The sequence below is a fragment of the Oncorhynchus masou genome, chromosome 31 (assembly GCF_036934945.1).
Source record: "Oncorhynchus masou masou isolate Uvic2021 chromosome 31, UVic_Omas_1.1, whole genome shotgun sequence".
In the NCBI taxonomy this organism is placed as follows: Eukaryota; Metazoa; Chordata; class Actinopteri; order Salmoniformes; family Salmonidae; genus Oncorhynchus; species Oncorhynchus masou.
Window position 1 is genome coordinate 99,708,651 of NC_088242.1, and position 23,158 is coordinate 99,731,808.

The 23,158-nt window shown below is 47.5% G+C and overlaps 1 protein-coding gene across 7 annotated transcripts in view; it reads right to left on the bottom strand.

Annotated features, from left to right (window-relative positions):
- lpp (LIM domain containing preferred translocation partner in lipoma) overlaps nt 1-23,158 on the bottom strand; it is a 479,626-nt gene that overhangs the window by 410,475 nt on the left and 45,993 nt on the right. For 3 of the 7 annotated variants that reach the window (XM_064952659.1, XM_064952653.1, XM_064952656.1), the window contains one exon: nt 4,421-4,507. The exons of 2 other annotated variants lie outside the window; for them this stretch is intronic. The gene's annotated coding sequence lies outside the window, so the exon portion shown is untranslated. The remainder of the gene's footprint in view (nt 1-4,420; nt 4,508-23,158) is intronic. 2 more of the 7 variants (XM_064952654.1, XM_064952657.1) reach the window with 1 other exon arrangement.

A 23,158-nucleotide genomic window follows, 5' to 3' on the forward strand; every position in this document is an offset into this window, starting at 1 on the left:
CAGAGAGAGAGACAGAGAGAGAGAGACAGAGAGAGAGAGAGAGTGCAAATAGAAGACTAACACAACTCATTGAGATATCAGCCCATATCTGACTATCCCAACGTGACTGAGGCCCTGGAGCATCTTGTTTCTGTTTCAGATGACCAGTGAGATGGAATATAGCCGCAACACAGAGAGAGCAGAGAGAGACAGAGACAGAGAGAGAGAGACAGAGAGAGAGACAGAGACAGAGACAGAGACAGAGACAGAGCAGAGAGAGAGAGAGAGAGAGACAGAGAGAGGGGGAGCAGAGCAGAGAGAGACAGAGAGAGAGACATGCCCTAAAAAACAAATACTTTCAGGCATCTGTCATCTTGCTGCACCATGAGCTGCACCGGACTGAAACATCTAATCATACAGTAATATAGAATTACAATCAGGCCACAGTGACGAGAGGAGAGAAGAGAAGAGAAGAGGGGAGAAGAGGGGAGGGGAGGGGAGGGGAGGGGAGAGGAGAGGAGAGGAGAGGAGAGGAGAGGAGAGGAGAGGAGAGGAGAGGAGAGGAGAGGAGAGGAGAGGAGAGGAGAGGAGAGGAGAGGAGAGGAGAGGAGAGGCACTGTGTGAGTCAAAAGAGGAAGTAGGACTATTGGGGTGGTTTTTGGAACAATTCATTTTCAGAAAAATAGACTGAGTCTCTGTCTCCCTACCTCCCTTCCCTCCCTAAGAGAAGCAGAAGTTTTTTTGAGTAATAAAAAGCAGAGCTTGGTTGAGGACCAACTGTTTAATGCTGTTCACTCAGCAGAAAACAACTCACCCATCTGTCTCCACACACGACGACAACGTCTTCTATTCGTCATCACACAGAGGAACAGATCCCTTACTATACTTCACTCTGTGTCTATGCTGTGTCACAAATGATGAGGAGCCCTTAAAACGCATTACTTTTGACCGGAGCCCTATGAGAGTCCTATGAGCACTATGAGAGTCCTATGAGCACTATAAGAGTCCTATGAGAGTCCTATGAGCACTATGAGAGTCCTATGAGAGTCCTATGAGCACTATGAGAGTCCTATGAGAGTCCTATGAGCACTATGAGAGTCCTATGAGAGTCCTATGAGCACTATGAGAGTCCTATGAGAACTATGAGAGTCCTATGAGCACTATGAGAGTCCTATGAGAGTCCTATGAGCACTATGAGCCCTATGAGCCCTATGAGAGTCCTATAAGCACTATGAGAGTCCCATGAGAGTCCTATGAGCACTATGAGCCCTATGAGAGTCCTATGAGAGTCCTATGAGCACTATGAGAGTCCTATGAGAGTCCTATGAGTCCTATGAGAGTCCTATGAGAGTCCTATGAGCACTATGAGAGTCCTATGAGCACTGAGAGTCATATGAGCACTATGAGAGTCCTATGAGCACAATGAGTCCTATGAGAGTCCTATGAGCACTATGAGAGTCCTATGAGCACTGAGAGTCATATGAGCACTATGAGAGTCCTATGAGCACAATGAGTCCTATGAGAGTCCTATGAGCACTATGAGAGTCCTATGAGAGTCATATGAGCACTATGAGAGTCCTATGAGTCCTATGAGCACTATGAGAGTCCTATGAGAGTCCTATGAGCACTATGAGAGTCCTATGAGTCCTATGAGAGTCATATGAGCACTATGAGAGTCCTATGAGTCCTATGAGAGTCTGGCGAGTCCTATGAGAGTCCTATGAGCCCTATGAGAGTCCTATGAGTACTATGAGAGTCCTATGAGTCCTATGAGTCCTATGAGTCCTATGAGTCCTATGAGTCCTATGAGTACTATGAGTCCTATGAGTCCTATGAGAGTCCTATGAGTCCTATGAGTCCTATGAGTACTATGAGAGTCCTATGAGTCTTATGAGAGTCCTATGAGTCTTATGAGAGTCCTATGAGCACTATGAGAGTCCTATGAGAGTCCTATGAGCACTGAGAGTCCTATGAGCACTGAGAGTCCTATGAGAGTCCTATGAGAGTCCTATGAGCACTGAGAGTCCTATGAGAGTCCTATGAGCACTGAGAGTCCTATGAGCACTGAGAGTCCTATGAGCACTATGAGAGTCCTATGAGAGTCCTATGAGCACTGAGAGTCCTATGAGCACTATGAGAGTCCTATGAGAGTCCTATGAGTCATATGAGAGTCCGGCGAGTCCTATGTGTACTATGAGTCCTATGAGAGTACTACGAGTCCTATGTGTACTATGAGCCCTATGGGAGTACTACGAGTCCTATGTGTACTATGAGTACTATGAGTACTATAAGTCCTATGAGCCCTGGTCAAAAGTAGTGCCCTACATCGGGAATATAGTTCTATTTGTGTCTGTAAACAAACACATCCACCTGGAGGTACGGCGCGATTCAACGCTCCAGATTACTGTCTGGTTATCTCTGGATATTCCCCAGGCCGTAATGACGCTTGGTTACCTACAGCACCTTCAAATAGGGATTGAAGCAGGAGAAAGTCTGGTAGTAAAACACTACTGCAGGGCCTTCATTGTGAAGAGGATTTGTTCTGGGTGGATGAATCGTAATGCCAGATCAATCACAGAGAGTGAAAAGTAATTATGAATGTGAGGTCTAAGTGCACAGTGTTGGTTACAGGGCATATTAAACGAGATACAGCTTCTCTGTCTGTCCTGTCCTCTGCTGTTCCTGCCTGGTAGAGATGGGGTGTTGGTCTCCCAAACAAGCCATGACTAAACACACCCCTGAGACTATCTGGCTGTTTAATCAATTAGAGCCAGAAGCATCTAGTGCTATCAGAACATGTTAGATGTGGCTGGTAGAAGAGAGCAGGAGCGCTCACCCTCTCTCTGTCTCCATCTTCCTCTCTCTCCCTTTCCGTCTCTCTCCTTTCCTCTCTCGCTCTCCTTTCCTCTCTGCCTCCCTGTCTCTGCCTCCCTGCCTCTGCCTCCCTGCCTCTGCCTCCCTGCCTCTGCCTCCCTGCCTCTGCCTCCCTGCCTCTGCCTCTCCCTCCGTCTCTCCCTCCCTCTCTCCCTCCCTCTCTCCCTCCCTCCCTCCCTCCCTCTCTCCCTCCCTCTCTCTCTCTGTCTCTCTCTCTCTGTCTCTCTCTCTCTGTCTCTCTCTCTCTGTCTCTCTCTCTCTGTCTCTCTCTCTCTGTCTCTCTCTCTCTGTCTCTCTCTCTGTCTCTCTCTCTGTCTCTCTCTCTGTCTCTCTCTCTCTGTCTCTCTCTCTCTGTCAATTCATTTCAATTCAAAGGGCTTTATTGTCATGGGAAACGTGTTAACATTGCCAAAGCAAGTGAAGTAGATAATATACAAAAGTAAAATAAACAAAAATTATACAGTAAACACTCACAGAAGTTCCAAAAGAATAAAGACATTACAAATGAAGAACTATATACAGTGTTGTACAAATAGTTAAAGTACAAAAGGAAAAATAAATTAGCATAAATATGGGTTGTATTTACAATGGTGTTTGTGTCTCTCTCTCTCTCTCCCTCCCTCTTTTCCTCTCCTCCTCTCTCCCTCTCTCCTCCTCTCCTCCTCCTCCTCCTCCCCTCCTCCTCCTCTCCTCTCTCCCTCTCTCCCTCTCTCCTCCTCCTCTCCTCTCTCCCTCTCTCCCTCTCTCCTCCTCCTCCTCACTCCCAACTCTTACTAAACTGAAACAATAGCTAACAAGTGGTTAAATATTGAGAAACAGATATATGAATGAATATGAATTGTATAACTAAGTGTAGCTATCGATGATGTATGTGATGTTATTATGACAGTATGTGTATGCCTGCTGTTTAGAAACAATTACCCAGAATGCATCCACGTCTCCTAAGTCACCATCTCTACATCTGCTAGACATATTCATATATTATAACATCTCTAATATAATAAAGCAAGTGTATCAATTTGCACATCCGGGCCTGCGTCCCAAACCCTAAAAATACAGTAGTGTACTATATAGGGAATAGGGTGCCGTTTGACACGCACAGTGGCTCTGACAGGGCTGATTGTAGTATTCATGGATTCATCTTTGTACCTAACATTATGACTACTCCTCTATGGATGTAGCCATCCTCAACGACTACACTCTAATGGAACGAATTGAGGATGTGTCATCCGAAAGGAAGGGAATGGGGGGGGCGAGAGAGAGGAGAAGAGAAGAGGGGTGGGGAGAGGGGAAGAGAGGAGAAGAGAAGAGGGGTGGGGAGAGGGGAAGAGAGGAGAAGAGGGGTGAGGAGAGGGTAAGAGAGGAGAAGAGAAGAGAGGAGAAGAGGGGTGAGGAGAGGGGAAGAGAGGAGAAGAGAAGAGGGGTGGGGAGAGGGGAAGAGGGGTGAGGAGAGAGGAAGAGAGGAAGAGAAGAGAGGGGAAGAGAAGAGAAGAGAAGAGAAGAGAAGAGAAGAGAAGAGAAGAGAAGAGAAGAGAAGAGAAGAGGAGAGGAGAGGAGTATGACTTACCAGATTCTTCAATGCAGAGAGAGAGGAGAGGCCAGACAGTCACAGTCACTACAGGATCACAGAGGGGCCAATCACAGGGTCAGACACCTTGGCAGACAGACAATCACTCAGTCAAATAAACAGTCAATAAGATAAACTGTCAGATAAACAGTCAGTCAGTCAGACAGTCATGCAGATAAATAGTCAGTCAGTCAGAAAAACAGTCAGTCAGCCAGTTAGATAAATTGTCAGTCAGTCAGATAAAGTCAGTCAGATAAACAGTCAGTCAGATAAACAGTCAGTCAGCCAGTGAGATAAATAGTCAGTCAGTCAGATAAACAGTCAGTCAGATAAACAGTCAGTCAGATAAACAGTCAGTCAGCCAGTGAGATAAATAGTCAGTCAGTCAGATAAACAGTCAGTCAGATAAACAGTCAGTCAGACAGTTAGATAAATAGTCAGTCAGTCAGTCAGATAAATAGTCAGTCAGTCAGATAAACAGTCAGTCAGACAGTTAGATAAATAGTCAGTCAGGTAAACAGTCAGTCAGACAGTTAGATAAACAGTCAGTCAGTCAGTCAGATAAACAGACAGTCAGTCAGTCAGATAAACAGTCAGTCAGACAGTCAGTCAGATAAACAGTCAGTCAGTCAGACAGTCAGATAAACAGACAGTCAGTCAGATAAACAGTCAGTCAGTCAGACAGTCAGATAAACAGACAGTCAGTCAGTCAGATAAACAGTCAGTCAGACAGTCAGTCAGATAAACAGTCAGTCAGTCAGACAGTCAGATAAACAGACAGTCAGTCAGTCAGATAAACAGTCAGTCAGTCAGACAGTCAGATAAACAGACAGTCAGTCAGTCAGATAAACAGTCAGTCAGACAGTCAGTCAGATAAACAGTCAGTCAGATAAACAGTCAGTCAGTCAGTGAGATAAATAGTCAGTCAGATAAACAGTCAGTCAGACAGTCAGTCAGATAAACAATCAGTCAGTCAGACAGTGAGATAAACAGACAGTCAGTCAGTCAGATAAACAGTCAGTCAGTCAGTCAGATAAACAGTCAGTCAGACAGTCAGTCAGATAAACAGTCAGCCAGATAAACAGTCAGTCAGACAGTCAGTCAGATAAACAGTCAGTCAGATAAACAGTCAGTCAGTCAGTGAGATAAATAGTCAGTCAGATAAACAGTCAGTCAGACAGTCAGTCAGACAGTCAGTCAGTCAGATAAACAGTCAGTCAGTCAGTCAGATAAACAGTCAGCCAGATAAACAGTCAGTCAGACAGATAAACAGACAGTCAGTCAGTCAGATAAACAGTCAGTCAGACAGTCAGTCAGATAAAGTCAGTCAGATAAACAGTCAGTCAGATAAACAGTCAGTCAGCCAGTGAGATAAATAGTCAGTCAGTCAGATAAACAGTCAGTCAGATAAACAGTCAGTCAGATAAACAGTCAGTCAGCCAGTGAGATAAATAGTCAGTCAGTCAGATAAACAGTCAGTCAGATAAACAGTCAGTCAGACAGTTAGATAAATAGTCAGTCAGTCAGTCAGATAAATAGTCAGTCAGTCAGATAAACAGTCAGTCAGACAGTTAGATAAATAGTCAGTCAGGTAAACAGTCAGTCAGACAGTTAGATAAACAGTCAGTCAGTCAGTCAGATAAACAGACAGTCAGTCAGTCAGATAAACAGTCAGTCAGACAGTCAGTCAGATAAACAGTCAGTCAGTCAGACAGTCAGATAAACAGACAGTCAGTCAGATAAACAGTCAGTCAGTCAGACAGTCAGATAAACAGACAGTCAGTCAGTCAGATAAACAGTCAGTCAGACAGTCAGTCAGATAAACAGTCAGTCAGTCAGACAGTCAGATAAACAGACAGTCAGTCAGTCAGATAAACAGTCAGTCAGTCAGACAGTCAGATAAACAGACAGTCAGTCAGTCAGATAAACAGTCAGTCAGACAGTCAGTCAGATAAACAGTCAGTCAGATAAACAGTCAGTCAGTCAGTGAGATAAATAGTCAGTCAGATAAACAGTCAGTCAGACAGTCAGTCAGATAAACAATCAGTCAGTCAGACAGTGAGATAAACAGACAGTCAGTCAGTCAGATAAACAGTCAGTCAGTCAGTCAGATAAACAGTCAGTCAGACAGTCAGTCAGATAAACAGTCAGCCAGATAAACAGTCAGTCAGACAGTCAGTCAGATAAACAGTCAGTCAGATAAACAGTCAGTCAGTCAGTGAGATAAATAGTCAGTCAGATAAACAGTCAGTCAGACAGTCAGTCAGACAGTCAGTCAGTCAGATAAACAGTCAGTCAGTCAGTCAGATAAACAGTCAGCCAGATAAACAGTCAGTCAGACAGATAAACAGACAGTCAGTCAGTCAGATAAACAGTCAGTCAGACAGTCAGTCAGATAAACAGTCAGCCAGATAAACAGTCAGTCAGACAGTCAGTCAGACAGTCAGATAAACAGTCAGTCAGACAGTCAGTCAGATAAATAGTCAGTCAGGTAAACAGTCAGCCAGATAAACAGTCAGTCAGATAAACAGTCAGTCAGACAGTTAGATAAACAGACAGTCAGTCAGTCAGATAAACAGTCAGTCAGGTAAAAAGTCAGTCAGACAGTTAGATAAACAGTCAGTCAGATAAACAGTCAGTCAGACAGTTAGATAAACAGACAGTCAGTCAGTCAGATAAACAGTCAGTCAGGTAAACAGTCAGTCAGACAGTTAGATAAACAGTCAGCCAGATAAACAAACTGATTTAGAAAGCCTGTTATTAAAATAAAAGTATAAAAAACATACACGTATATTTGCATTTTACCAAAACATCGTATCTTTCTTGAAATTGTCACAGAAGATGACATTACTTGCAACAGAATGTATAATTTCTATTACAGAAAGTTTCAATTCAAATAAAATACTTTTGACTGCAATGGAAAGGATATAATTGAGGAGGTAGTGTATTTTTGGTGCTGTTTGTCTATGTGTGCCCTATATATCCTGTGTAGAAAGTAACTTAATAAATAAATATGATATTATAATATAATCCAGGTAGGTAAGTATGGGGATAGGGTGGGGGTGGGGGGTGGACTAGCTTAGTGTCTCCAGGGGCCTGGGATGGGGGGGGTGGACTAGCTTAGTGTCTCCAGGGTGGGGGGGGTTCCCTCCCTGTTGAGGGAACCTTTTGTTCTGTGATAAATTAACGTTGTCAGTTTCCCACGTTGCCATGTCGTTGGGTGGTACTACAGGGAGCAGGAGACTCACTCAACAACAACGGTCTGTTTTGTTGTTTTCTTTCCATTTTAACTTTCATTTTTTTTGTTGTTGTTGTGCACACACACACACACACACACACACACACTACAGTTACTCAGAACTTTCCAATTCTAGCAGCAAACATAACAGATGTAGCCTATGGAGCCCCCCCCCCCAGAACAACTGTGATACCTTGAATTTCTCCAAAACAGAACTAAAAGTCATGACAATCTCTCACTACATGTCTATCTAGGTTCTCTACCTGCCCAGAAAGGTTACAGACAAATATCTCATTAGTTGCTCATTTGTTTTGTTTTTTCAGGAATTAAATTATTTTTGAGCTGTATATTTATACTGTCCTGAGCATTATGTCGGTAGAATTCAAACTAGAATCATTTTATTGTGGCAAGGGGGCAAGTTTAATGTTTTCTGACTTTTTGAATTCAAATCAATATTGTGATCCGACCGTTTTACAGACCTATAAACATATGAATGATTAGGAGACAGGTGTATGTTTCTTATTTATACAAATATTTTTAAAAGTCTGTTCAAGTGGTCTCTGGGCAATAAAATACAACCTCCCCTATCTTATCTAAGATCACAAATTCAGATTATTTGGCAAAAGACACATTTGGATTCAATACATAGGGTGTCTCTATGATAGTCAAATTCTTCACAAGCGCAATCTGTGTGTGTCCTAATAAAGGAACATTATTCTCTTCTATAGTACACTTCCTTTCACCAGAGCCCTATAGACCCCTGCTCAGAAGTAGTGCACTAAAAAGGGCATAGGGTGCTATTTGGGACACAAATCGCTAACTATTTTACTGGCCATACAAATAATTATTTCACGTATTTGCATATTTATCTGAGAGTGAAGAAGAGTTGGTGTGGAAATTTTGTTGGAAACTGAATGAAGACAGACAGACAGACAGACAGACAGACAGACAGACAGACTGTCTGTCTGTCTGTGTGTCTGTCTCTCTCTCTCTCTCTCTCTCTCTCTCTCTGTCTGTCTGTCTGTCTGTCTCTCTGTCTCTCTGTCTGTCTGTCTGACACACACACACAGCGGTTACATCCAACTCATCATTATCATCAACGACGATAATTCTATTTTTACTTTGTAATGACAACTTTAAAATAGGGGACTTCCAATTCAACAAAGCAGAACTTATTGCAAAAGATATTTAAATTCGACATTTTAATTTGTATAAAGTGGTTCCATCCAACTAAACAGTTGTTCTGTCATGTTTTATGGAAGTCATTCATCATTGGCAATACATGTAATTCTATATTGACCCTGTAATAACAGAGTCACTAAACAGGAGAGCTCAAATTCAACTCAGGAATGCTTTCAAAAAAACTAAAATGATAAAACAGTAACCTCAGATCGTGACGAACACTGTGATGACGAAGAGTGAACCAGGATATCATGGCAACTGATCTGAACAGAGAACAGGTGAAATTACAATCCATCCATCACACCTTTCCTCAAAATGATATTTTCCCAGCAGCCATCAGAAAAGGAAATAAGGAAGTTTTGAAATTCGAACGTATCAAACTGTCTGCTGTCGAATGGGAAATAGAGTCAAGTTTACAAGTCGGCATCTCAAATGGCACCCTATTCCCTATGTAGTGCACTACTTTAGACCAGGGCCTCCACCCTATTCCCTTTGTAGTGCACTACTTTAGACCAGGGCCTCCACCCTATTCCCTTTGTAGTGCACTACTTTAGACCCTATTCCCTATGTAGTGCACTACTTTTGACCCTATTCCCTATGTAGTGCACTACTTTAGACCCTATTCCCTATGTTGTGCACTACTTTTGACCCTATTCCCTATGTAGTGCACTACTTTAGACCAGAGCCTGCACCCTATTCCCTATGTAGTGCACTACTTTAGACCAGGACCAATAGGGAGTAGGGTGCCATTTTGGGACACAGAACAACTTCAGACCTCTTCTCACGTCTCACTTATCATTTTAATAAATCGCTATAATTAGAAAAACATTATACCGTACCAGGCGATTTCTTTCCAATGTAGCTACAGCCATCCAGGCGGTGTCAGAGGAAGGCCCAAAAAACGGACTCCAGTCACCAAAGTCAAAGACTGTTCTCTCGCACGGCAAGCGGTACCGGAGCGCCAAGTGTAGGTTCAAAAATAACAGCTTCTATGGCCATCAGGACAATTTATATTGACCCCCCCCAACCCCTTGTTTTTACACTGCTGCTACTTGCTGTTTATTATCTATGCATAGTAACTTCACCCCTAGCTACATGTACAAATTACCTCAACTAACCTGTACCCCTACACATTGACTCGGTACCGGTGCCCCCTGTATATAGCCTCGTTACTAACCTGTACCCCTACACATTGACTCGGTACCGGTGCCCCCTGTATATAGCCTCGTTACTACATTTACATTACATTTAAGTCATTTAGCAGACGCTCTTATCCAGAGCGACTTACAAATTGGACTAACCTGTACCCCTACACATTGACTCTGTACCGGTGACCCCTATATATAGCCTCGTTACTAACCTGTACCCCTCCACATTGACTCGGTACCGGTGCACCCTGTATATTGCCTCGTTATTGTTGTTTTATTGTGTTACTTTTTATTACATATTTGATTTTATTTAGCAAATATTTTCTTAACTCTATTTCTTGAACCGCATTGTTGGTTAGGGGCTTGTAAGTACGTACTTCACAGTAAGGTCTACCTAATCGCTGCATGTGACAAATACAATTACATATGATACAAGGACTTTACTAAACACACTGACTTTAAACACACTGACTTTACTAAACACCCTGACAGAAACACCCTGACTTTACTAAACACACTGACTTTACAAAACACCCTGACAGAAACACCCTGACTTTACTAAACACCCTGACTTTACTAAATTACATGACAGAAACACCCTGACTTTACTAAACACCCTGACTTTACTAAATTACATGACAGAAACACCCTGACTTTACTAAATTACATGACAGAAACACCCTGACTTTACTAAATTACATGACAGAAACACCCTGACTTTACTAAACACACTGACAGAAACACCCTGACTTTACTAAACACCCTGACTTTACTAAATTACATGACAGAAACACCCTGACTTTACTAAATTACATGACAGAAACACCCTGACTTTACTAAATTACATGACAGAAACACCCTGACTTTACTAAATTACATGACAGAAACACCCTGACTTTACTAAACACCCTGACAGAAACACCCTGACTTTACTAAACACCCTGACAGAAACACACTGACTTTACTAAACACCCTGACAGAAACACCCTGACTTTACTAAACACCCTGACAGAAACACACTGACTTTACTAAACACCCTGACAGAAACACCCTGACTTTACTAAACACCCTGACTTTACTAAACACACTGACAGAAACACCCTGACTTTACTAAACACACTGACAGAAACACCCTGACTTTACTAAACACCCTGACAGAAACACACTGACTTTACTAAACACCCTGACAGAAACACCCTGACTTTACTAAACACCCTGACTTTACTAAATTACATGACAGAAACACCCTGACTTTACTAAACACCCTGACAGAAACACCCTGACTTTACTAAACACCCTGACAGAAACACACTGACTTTACTAAACACCCTGACAGAAACACCCTGACTTTACTAAATACATGACAGAAACACCCTGACTTTACTAAATACATGACAGAAACACCCTGACTTTACTAAACACCCTGACAGAAACACCCTGACTTTACTAAATACATGACAGAAACACCCTGACTTTACTAAACACACTGACAGAAACACCCTGACTTTACTAAACACCCTGACAGAAACACCCTGACTTTACTAAATACATGACAGAAACACCCTGACTTTACTAAACACACTGACAGAAACACCCTGACTTTACTAAACACCCTGACAGAAACACCCTGACTTTACTAAATACATGACAGAAACACCCTGACTTTACTAAACACACTGACAGAAACACCCTGACTTTACTAAACACCCTGACAGAAACACCCTGACTTTACTAAACACCCTGACAGAAACACCCTGACTTTACTAAATACCCTGACAGAAACACCCTGACATTACTAAACACCCTGACAGAAACACCCTGACTTTACTAAACACCCTGACAGAAACACCCTGACTTTACTAAACACCCTGACAGAAACACCCTGACTTTACTAAATACCCTGACAGAAACACCCTGACTTTACTAAATACCCTGACACACTAAACCCCCGACTGAGAAAGGAAATGTACCTATAAAAGAGAAAGAAGCTTATTCAGTCTCCTCTGTCCAAACCAAGGCTTTTCTTCACATTCAAATAAATGGCTGCAATTTACATTTCATTCCAAATCCATTAGGATCATTTAGGTTATAAACCAGCCAGCAGCACAGAAACAAATAGTCATATTATCTAAACCATTTAACGCTCTGAAATGGGAACCGTTCCTAACCAAAGTGACGTGATCAGACAATTCATGTACAATAGACCCTTTTCTACAACTTCAACAGAGGCCTAATCTGTCAAAACAAATATCATTTAGTGGTTGAAAATGTCTTTATACTTTGGAGCAGGACGGTGACGGACTCCAACCGAACAATATTACTTTCTTTTCTCCCCAATTCTCCTGGTATTCAATTGGTAGTTACAGTCTTGTCTCATCGCTGCAACTCCCGTACGGACTCGGGAGAGGCGAAGGTCGAGAGCCGCGCGTCCTCCGAAACACGACCCGACCAAGCCACCCTGCTTCTTGACACAATGACCGCTTAACCCAGAAGCCAGCAGTACCGATGTGTCGGAGGAAACACCGTACACTGTGACAGAGCACTGTAAAAGAGCACTGTGACAGAGCCTGGACTGGAACCAGAATCTCTAGTGTCTTAGACCACTGAGACAGAGCCTGGACTAGAACCAGGATCTCTAGTGTCTTAGACCACTGAGACAGAGCCTGGACTAGAACCAGGATCTCTAGTGTCTTAGACCACTGAGACAGAGCCTGGACTAGAACCAGGATCTCTAGTGTCTTAGACCACTGAGACAGAGCCTGGACTAGAACCAGGATCTCTAGTGTCTTAAACCACTGAGACAGAGCCTGGACTAGAACCAGGATCTCTAGTGTCTTAAACCACTGAGACAGAGCCTGGACTAGAACCAGGATCTCTAGTGTCTTAGACCACTGAGACAGAGCCTGGACTAGAACCAGGTTCTCTAGTGTCTTAGACCACTGGGACAGAGCCTGGACTAGAACCAGGTTCTCTAGTGTCTTAGACCACTGAGACAGAGCCGCTGAGACAGAGCCTGGACTAGAACCAGGATCTCTAGTGTCTTAGACCACTGAGACAGAGCCTGGACTAGAACCAGGATCTCTAGTGTCTTAGACCACTGGGACAGAGCCTGGACTAGAACCAGGTTCTCTAGTGTCTTAGACCACTGAGACAGAGCCTGGACTAGAACCTGGTTCTCTAGTGTCTTAGACCACTGAGACAGAGCCTGGACTAGAACCAGGATCTCTAGTGTCTTAGACCACTGAGACAGAGCCTGGACTAGAACCAGGTTCTCTAGTGTCTTAGACCACTGAGACAGAGCCTGGACTAGAACCAGGATCTCTAGTGTCTTAGACCACTGAGACAGAGCCTGGACTAGAACCAGGATCTCTAGTGTCTTAGACCACTGAGACAGAGCCTGGACTAGAACCAGAATCTCTAGTGTCTTAGACCACTGAGACAGAGCCTGGACTAGAACCAGAATCTCTAGTGTCTTAGACCACTGAGACAGAGCCTGGACTAGAACCAGGATCTCTAGTGTCTTAGACCACTGAGACAGAGCCTGGACTAGAACCAGGATCTCTAGTGTCTTAGACCACTGAGACAGAGCCTGGACTAGAACCAGAATCTCTAGTGTCTTAGACCACTGAGACAGAGCCTGGACTAGAACCAGGATCTCTAGTGTCTTAGACCACTGGGACAGAGCCTGGACTAGAACCAGGATCTCTAGTGTCTTAGACCACTGAGACAGAGCCTGGACTAGAACCAGGTTCTCTAGTGTCTTAGACCACTGAGACAGAGCCTGGACTAGAACCAGGATCTCTAGTGTCTTAGACCACAGAGACAGAGCCTGGACTAGAACCAGGATCTCTAGTGTCTTAGACCACTGAGACAGAGCCTGGACTAGAACCAGGATCTCTAGTGTCTTAAACCACTGAGACAGAGCCTGGACTAGAACCAGGATCTCTAGTGTCTTAGACCACTGAGACAGAGCCTGGACTAGAACCAGGATCTCTAGTGTCTTAGACCACTGAGACAGAGCCTGGACTAGAACCAGGATCTCTAGTGTCTTAGACCACTGAGACAGAGCCTGGACTAGAACCAGGATCTCTAGTGTCTTAGACCACTGAGACAGAGCCTGGACTAGAACCAGGATCTCTAGTGTCTTAGACCACTGAGACAGAGCCTGGACTAGAACCAGGATCTCTAGTGTCTTAGACCACTGAGACAGAGCCTGGACTAGAACCAGGATCTCTAGTGTCTTAGACCACTGAGACAGAGCCTGGACTAGAACCAGGATCTCTAGTGTCTTAGACCACTGTGACAGAGCCTGGACTAGAACCAGGATCTCTAGTGTCTTAGACCACTGAGACAGAGCCTGGACTAGAACCAGGTTCTCTAGTGTCTTAGACCACTGAGACAGAGCCGCTGAGACAGAGCAGTTATACTATATGCGGACGGACAGATGGACAAGGCAGACAGACAGACAGAACACTGCTCCATAAGTGCTCCCGTCTTCAGCAGACAGACAGCATGCAGGTTGATGGTCTCTGAGTGTCTAAAAGGTAGACCAAAGACCATGAAAAATAAATATCCCTCAAATAACCATGGCCTTTACTCTCTCTGACAGGGCTTTATAGTGTATTTATAACCAACCAAGCAGTGAAGTCTTTTTTTTTCAAGTATATCGGTCCCTAAGAGAAGAGTGAAATGTATGTTTAAGGTGAGTAAAATGCACGTTAGGGAAGCTTTTCTAAACGAGTTACTAATGGAATGAAAGGGCTCCTGATGGTACCCAGAGCAGAGGGTCATCTCTACAGGTCAGAGGTCATCTCTACAGGTCAGGGGTCATCTCTACAGGTCAGGGGGTCATCTCTACAGGCCAGGGGGTCATCTCTACAGGCCAGGGGGTCATCTCTACAGGCCAGGGCAGAGGGTCATCTCTACAGGGCAGGGCAGAGGGTCATCTCTACAGGGCAGGGGTCATCTCTACAGGTCAGGGGTCATCTCTACAGGTCAGAGGTCATCTCTACAGGCCAGGGGGTCATCTCTACAGGCCAGAGGGTCATCTCTACAGGCCAGGGGGTCATCTCTACAGGCCAGGGGGTCATCTCTACAGGCCAGGGGGTCATCTCTACAGGCCAGGGGGTCATCTCTACAGGGCAGGGGGTCATCTCTACAGGCCAGGGGGTCATCTCTACAGGCCAGGGGGTCATCTCTACAGGCCAGGGGGTCATCTCTACAGGCCAGGGGGTCATCTCTACAGGCCAGGGGGTCATCTCTACAGGCCAGGGGGTCATCTCTACAGGCCAGAGGGTCATCTCTACAGGGCAGAGGGGTCATCTCTACAGGCCAGGGGGTCATCTCTACAGGTCAGAGGTCATCTCTACAGGCCAGGGGGGTCATCTCTACAGGCCAGAGGGTCATCTCTACAGGCCAGGGGTCATCTCTACAGGCCAGGGGGTCATCTCTACAGGCCAGGGGGTCATCTCTACAGGCCAGGGCAGAGGGGTCATCTCTACAGGGCAGGGGGTCATCTCTACAGGCCAGGGGGGGTCATCTCTACAGGCCAGGGGGTCATCTCTACAGGCCAGGGGGTCATCTCTACAGGCCAGAGGGTCATCTCTACAGGCCAGGGGGTCATCTCTACAGGCCAGGGGGTCATCTCTACAGGCCAGGGGGTCATCTCTACAGGCCAGGGGGTCATCTCTACAGGCCAGGGCAGAGGGGTCATCTCTACAGGCCAGAGGGTCATCTCTACAGGCCAGAGGGTCATCTCTACAGGCCAGAGGGTCATCTCTACAGGCCAGGGGGTCATCTCTACAGGTCAGAGGGTCATCTCTACAGGCCAGGGGGTCATCTCTACAGGCCAGGGGGTCATCTCTACAGGCCAGGGGGTCATCTCTACAGGCCAGAGGGTCATCTCTACAGGCCAGGGCAGAGGGTCATCTCTACAGGCCAGGGCAGAGGGTCATCTCTACAGGTCAGAGGTCATCTCTACAGGCCAGGGGGTCATCTCTACAGGCCAGGGCAGAGGGTCATCTCTACAGGCCAGGGCAGAGGGTCATCTCTACAGGCCAGGGCAGAGGGTCATCTCTACAGGCCAGGGCAGAGGGTCATCTCTACAGGCCAGGGCAGAGGGTCATCTCTACAGGCCAGGGCAGAGGGTCATCTCTACAGGCCAGGGCAGAGGGTCATCTCTACAGGCCAGGGCAGAGGGTCATCTCTACAGGCCAGGGCAGAGGGTCATCTCTACAGGCCAGGGCAGAGGGGTCATCTCTACAGGCCAGGGCAGAGGGTCATCTCTACAGGCCAGGGCAGAAGGTCATCTCTACAGGCCAGGGCAGAGGGTCATCTCTACAGGCCAGGGCAGAGGGTCATCTCTACAGGCCAGGGCAGAGGGTCATCTCTACAGGCCAGGGCAGAGGGTCATCTCTACAGGCCAGGGCAGAGGGTCATCTCTACAGGCCAGGGCAGAGGGTCATCTCTACAGGCCAGGGCAGAGGGTCATCTCTACAGGCCAGGGCAGAGGGTCATCTCTACAGGCCAGGGCAGAGGGGTCATCTCTACAGGCCAGGGCAGAGGGGTCATCTCTACAGGCCAGGGCAGAGGGGTCATCTCTACAGGCCAGGGCAGAGGGTCATCTCTACAGGCCAGGGCAGAGGGGTCATCTCTACAGGCCAGGGCAGAGGGGTCATCTCTACAGGCCAGGGCAGAGGGTCATCTCTACAGGCCAGGGCAGAGGGTCATCTCTACAGGCCAGGGCAGAGGGTCATCTCTACAGGCCAGGGCAGAGGGTCATCTCTACAGGCCAGGGCAGAGGGGTCATCTCTACAGGCCAGGGGGTCATCTCTACAGGCCAGGGCTGAGGGGTCATCTCTACAGGCCAGGGCAGAGGGGTCATCTCTACAGGCCAGGGCAGAGGGGTCATCTCTACAGGCCAGGGCAGAGGGGTCATCTCTACAGGCCAGGGCAGAGGGTCATCTCTACAGGCCAGGGCAGAGGGGTCATCTCTACAGGCCAGGGCAGAGGGGTCATCTCTACAGGCCAGGGCAGAGGGTCATCTCTACAGGCCAGGGCAGAGGGTCATCTCTACAGGCCAGGGCAGAGGGTCATCTCTACAGGCCAGGGCAGAGGGTCATCTCTACAGGCCAGGGCAGAGGGGTCATCTCTACAGGCCAGGGGGTCATCTCTACAGGCCAGGGCTGAGGGGTCATCTCTACAGGCCAGGGCAGAGGGGTCATCTCTACAGGCCAGGAGAAGGGGCTAGTCTCTATAAGCCAGGAGAAGGGGCCAGTCTCTACAGGCCAGGACCAGGGGCCAGTCTCTACAGGCCAGGACCAGGGGCCAGTCTCTACAGGCCAGAGGATCATCTCTACAGGCCAGGAGAAGGGGCCAGTCTGTCCAGGCCAGGAGAAGGGGCCAGTCTCTACAGGCCAGGAGAAGAGGCCAGTCTCTCCAGGCCAGGAGAAGGGGCCAGTCTCTCCAGGCCAGGAGAAGGGGCCAGTCTCTACAGGCCAGGAGAAGGGGCCAGTCTCTACAGGCCAGGAGAAGGGGCCAGTCTCTACAGGCCAGGAGAAGGGGCCAGTCTCTACAGGCCAGAGGATCATCTCTACAGGCCAGGGCAGAGGGTCATCTCTACAAGCCAGGAGAAGGGGCCAGTCCTCTACAGGCCAGGAGAAGCGGCCAGTCTCTCCAGGCCAGGAGCAGGGGCCAGTCTCTCCAGGCCAGGAGAAGGGGCCAGTCTCTCCAGGAGCAGGGGCCAGTCCTCTACAGGCCAGGAGAAGGGACCAGTCTCTCCAGGCCAGGAGAAGGGGCCAGTCTCTACAGGCCAGGAGAAGGGGCCAGTCTCTACAGGCCAGGAGAAGGGGCCAGTCTCTACAGGCCAGAGGATCATCTCTACAGGCCAGGGCAGAGGGTCAATCTCTACAGGCCAGGAGAAGGGGCCAGTCCTCTACAGGCCAGGAGAAGGGGCCAGTCTCTACAGGCCAGGAGAAGGGGCCAGTCTCTACAGGCCAGGAGAAGGGGCCAGTCTCTACAGGCCAGGAGAAGGGGCCAGTCTCTACAGGCCAGGAGAAGGGGCCAGTCTCTACAGGCCAGGAGAAGGGGCCAGTCTCTACAGGGCAGGGGAAGGGGTGGGGTCAGGGAATAAACTCTCCATGGTTATACTGAGGGAATACCCCAGGTCCATGGTGACCTTACTGTACATGAAAGAATCCATCCCAGACCAAACAACCATGACAACATGCTAGGTATTATCCAGCCTCGTCTCATGACAACATGCTAGGTATTATCCAGCCTCGTCTCATGACAACATGCTAGCTATTATCCAGCCTCGTCTCATGACAACATGCTAGGTATTATCCAGCCTCGTCTCATGACAACATGCTAGCTATTATCCAGCCTCGTCTCATGACAACATGCTAGGTATTATCCAGCCTCGTCTCATGACAACATGCTAGCTATATTATCCAGCCTCGTCTCATGACAACATGCTAGCTATTATCCAGCCTCGTCTCATGACAACATGCTAGGTATATTATCCAGCCTCGTCTCATGACAACATGCTAGGTATATTATCCAGCCTCGTCTCATGACAACATGCTAGGTATTATCCAGCCTCGTCTCATGACAACATGCTAGGTATTATCCAGCCTCGTCTCATGACAACATGCTAGGTATTATCCAGCCTCGTCTCATGACAACATGCTAGGTATTATCCAGCCTCGTCTCATGACAACATGCTAGCTATTATCCAGCCTCGTCTCATGACAACATGCTAGGTATTATCCAGCCTCGTCTCATGACAACATGCTAGGTATATTATCCAGCCTCGTCTCATGACAACATGCTAGCTATTATCCAGCCTCGTCTCATGACAACATGCTAGGTATTATCCAGCCTCGTCTCATGACAACATGCTAGGTATTATCCAGCCTCGTCTCATGACAACATGCTAGCTATTATCCAGCCTCGTCTCATGACAACATGCTAGGTATTATCCAGCCTCGTCTCATGACAACATGCTAGGTATATTATCCAGCCTCGTCTCATGACAACATGCTAGCTATTATCCAGCCTCGACATCAAAACTATGAAACAACACATATGGAATCATGTAGTAACCAAAACAAGTGTCAAACAAATCAAAATGTCTCGGAGCCGGTTGGCAGTGGAGGCTGTCTCGGAGCCGGTTGGCCCTAGAGCCGATGCTCCCGTACCGTTAGCAGGGTGAACAGTCTATGACGACTTGGGTGGCTGAAGCCTTAGGCAATTTTTTGCGCACCGGCTCCTTCTCTGACACCGCCTGTCCTCACTACCCTCTGATATAGAGGTCCTGGATGGCAGGAAGCTGGGCCCCAGTGATGTACTGGGCTGTCCTCACTACCCTCTGATATAGAGGTCCTGGATGGCAGGAAGCTGGGCCCCAGTGATGTACTGGGATGTCCTCACTACCCTCTGATATAGAGGTCGTGGATGGCAGGAAGCTGGGCCCCAGTGATGTACTGGGATGTCCTCACTACCCTCTGATATAGAGGTCGTGGATGGCAGGAAGCTGGGCCCCAGTGATGTACTGGGCTGTCCTCACCACCCTCTGATATAGAGGTCCTGGATGGCAGGGAGCTGGGCCCCAGTGATGTACTGGGCTGTCCTCACTACCCTCTGATATAGAGGTCGTGGATGGCAGGAAGCTGGGCCCCAGTGATGTACTGGGCTGTCCTCACTACCCTCTGATATAGAGGTCGTGGATGGCAGGAAGCTGGGCCCCAGTGATGTACTGGGCTGTCCTCACCACCCTCTGATATAGAGGTCCTGGATGGCAGGAAGCTGGGCCCCAGTGATGTACTGGGCTGTCCTCACTACCCTCTGATATAGAGGTTCTGGATGGCAGGGATCTGGGCCCCAGTGATGTACTGGGCTGTCCTCACTACCCTCTGATATAGAGGTCCTGGATGGCAGGAAGCTTGGCCCCAGTGATGTACTGGGCTGTCCTCACTACCCTCTGATATAGAGGTCCTGGATGGCAGGAAGCTGGGCCCCAGTGATGTACTGGGCTGTCCTCACTACCCTCTGATATAGAGGTCCTGGATGGCAGGGAGCTGGGCCCCAGTGATGTACTGGGCTGTCCTCACTACCCTCTGATATAGAGGTCGTGGATGGCAGGAAGCTGGGCCCCAGTGATGTACTGGGCTGTCCTCACTACCCTCTGATATAGAGGTCCTGGATGGCAGGGAGCTGGGCCCCAGTGATGTACTGGGGCTGTCCTCACCACCCTCTGATATAGAGGTCCTGGATGGCAGGGAGCTGGGCCCCAGTGATGTACTGGGCTGTCCTCACCACCCTCTGATATAGAGGTCCTGGATGGCAGGGAGCTGGGCCCCAGTGATGTACTGGGCTGTCCTCACTACCCTCTGATATAGAGGTCCTGGATGGCAGGGAGCTGGGCCCCAGTGATGTACTGGGCTGTCCTCACTACCCTCTGATATAGAGGTTCTGGATGGCAGGGAGCTGGGCCCCAGTGATGTACTGGGCTGTCCTCACTACCCTCTGATATAGAGGTCCTGGATGGCAGGAAGCTGGGCCCCAGTGATGTACTGGCTGTCCTCACTACCCTCTGATATAGAGGTTGTGGATGGCAGGAAGCTGGGCCCCAGTGATGTACTGGCTGTCCTCACTACCCTCTGATATAGAGGTTGTGGATGGCAGGAAGCTGGGCCCCAGTGATGTACTGGGCTGTCTGCATCACCCTTTGTAGCACCATGCGATCGAGGGCGGTGCTGTTGCCATACCAGGCGGTGATGCAGCCAGTCAAGATGCTCTCGATGGTGCAGCTGTAGAACTTTTTTTGAGGATCCGAGGGCCCATGCTAAATCTCTTCAGCCTCCTAAGGGGTGCGCTATCATACCTCTTCACGTCTGTGTGTGTGTGTGCATGTTCACGTCTGTGTGTGTGGACCATGTTAAGTCCTTAGTGATGTGGATACCAAGGTACTGGATGCTCTCGACGCACTCTACTACAAGCCAGCTGATATCTCTAATATTTCTCCTGTAGATCAACTCCGTGGTCTTATCAACATGACAGAGTGGCTTCAAGTGAAGTGAGATCGGGGGAATCACGTATTGTGAGCTGCTGTCTGTTTCTACACGCAAGGAGCAAGACAGTGCACTTCAATTTCACTCTGAAACGGTTTGGGTGAATAGTTTTTCAGCCCAAGGCGATTAATCCCTCCCTGCTTTAGGAATGCTCACTATGTAGGGAATCTAAGCAGAGATGGCTGTCTCCTCTCCTCTTCTGCCACTCTTCCGTATAAGGAAGAAACAACAGCCTGAGGGTTTAGACAAACTCTCTGTTTATTCATATATGTATCTATGTTCTGTTCACTCTCTCTCTCTCTCTCTATCACACAGATATATCTGCTCTCCTCTGTTCACTCTCTCTCTCTCTATCACACAGATCTATCTCCTCTTCTCTGTTCACTCTCTCTATCACACAGATCTATCTGCTCTCCTCTGTTCACTCTCTCTCTCTATCACACAGATCTATCTCCTCTTCTCTGTTCACTCTCTCTATCACACAGATCTATCTGCTCTCCTCTGTTCACTCTCTCTATCACACAGATCTATATCCTCTTCTCTGTTCACACAGATCTATATCCTCTTCTCTGTTCACTCTCTCTCTATCACACAGATCTATATCCTCTTCTCTGTTCACTCTCTCTCTATCACACAGATCTATCTCCTCTCCTCTCCTCCCTCTCTCTATCACACAGATCTATATCCTCTTCTCTGTTCACTCTCTCTCTATCACACAGATAAATCTCCTCTCCTCTCCTCTGCTCCCTCTCTCTATCACACAGTACAGGAATAACCTCTGAAGCAGATCAAACCCTGGATGCCTCTGCCAGGAGGCTGACACTTGGCCGCAAGTGGATCTTCCAGCAAGACAATGACCCCAAGCACTAATCAAAATCCACAAAGAAATGGTTAATTAGCAACAAAAGCACCATTTTGCGATGACCATCTCAGTCTCCGGGACTTGAACCCCATTGAAAACCTGTGGTTTGAACTGAAGAGGGCCAATCCATAAGACCAGACGAAGGATATCAACAATCTGGAAAGATTTGGTATAGAGGAATGGTCTAAGACCCCTCCCAACGTGTTCTCCAATCTCATAAAACATTTGAGGAAAAGGCTCAGTGTAGTATATAAAACAGGGGAGGGTGCTGGAGAATGGAAACAGAGGAGAGTGCTGGAGAATGGAAACAGAGGAGAGTGCTGGAGAATTGAAAACAGAGGAGAGTGCTGGAGTATTGAAAACAGAGGAGAGTGCTGGAGAATTGAAAACAGAGGAGAGTGCTGGAGTATTGAAAACAGGGGAGGGTGCTGGAGTATTGAAAACAGGGGAGGGTGCTGGAGTATTGAAAACAGGGGAGGGTGCTGGAGTATTGAAAACAGGGGAGGGTGCTGGAGTATTGAAAACAGGGAAGGGGCTGTAGTATTGAAAACAGGGAAGGGGCTGTAGTATTGAAAACAGGGGAGGGTGCTGGAGTATTGAAAACAGGGGAGGGTGCTGGAGTATTGAAAACAGGGGAGGGTGCTGGAGTATTGAAAACAGGGGAGGGTGCTGGAGTATTGAAAACAGGGGAGGGTGCTGGAGTATTGAAAACAGGGAAGGGGCTGTAGTATTGAAAACAGGGAAGGGGCTGTAGTATTGAAAACAGTGGAGGGTGCTGGAGAATTGAAAACGGGAGGGTGCTGAAGTATTGAAAACAGGAGGGTGCTGGAGTATTGAAAACAGGGGAGGGTGCTGGAGAATTGAAAACGGGAGGGTGCTGAAGTATTGAAAACAGGAGGGTGCTGGAGTATTGAAAACAGGGGAGGGTGCTGGAGTATTGAAAACAGGGGAGGGTGCTGGAGTATTGAAAACAGGGGAGGGTGCTGGAGTATTGAAAACAGGGGAGGGTGCTGGAGTATTGAAAACAGGGGAGGGTGCTGGAGAATTGAAAACAGGGGAGGGTGCTGGAGAATTGAAAACAGGGGAGGGTGCTGGAGAATTGAAAACAGGGGAGGGTGCTGGAGTATTGAAAACAGGGGAGGGTGCTGGAGTATTGAACACAGAGGAGGGTGCTGGAGTATTGAAAACAGGGGAGGGTGCTGGAGTATTGAAAACAGGGGAGGGGCTGTAGTATTG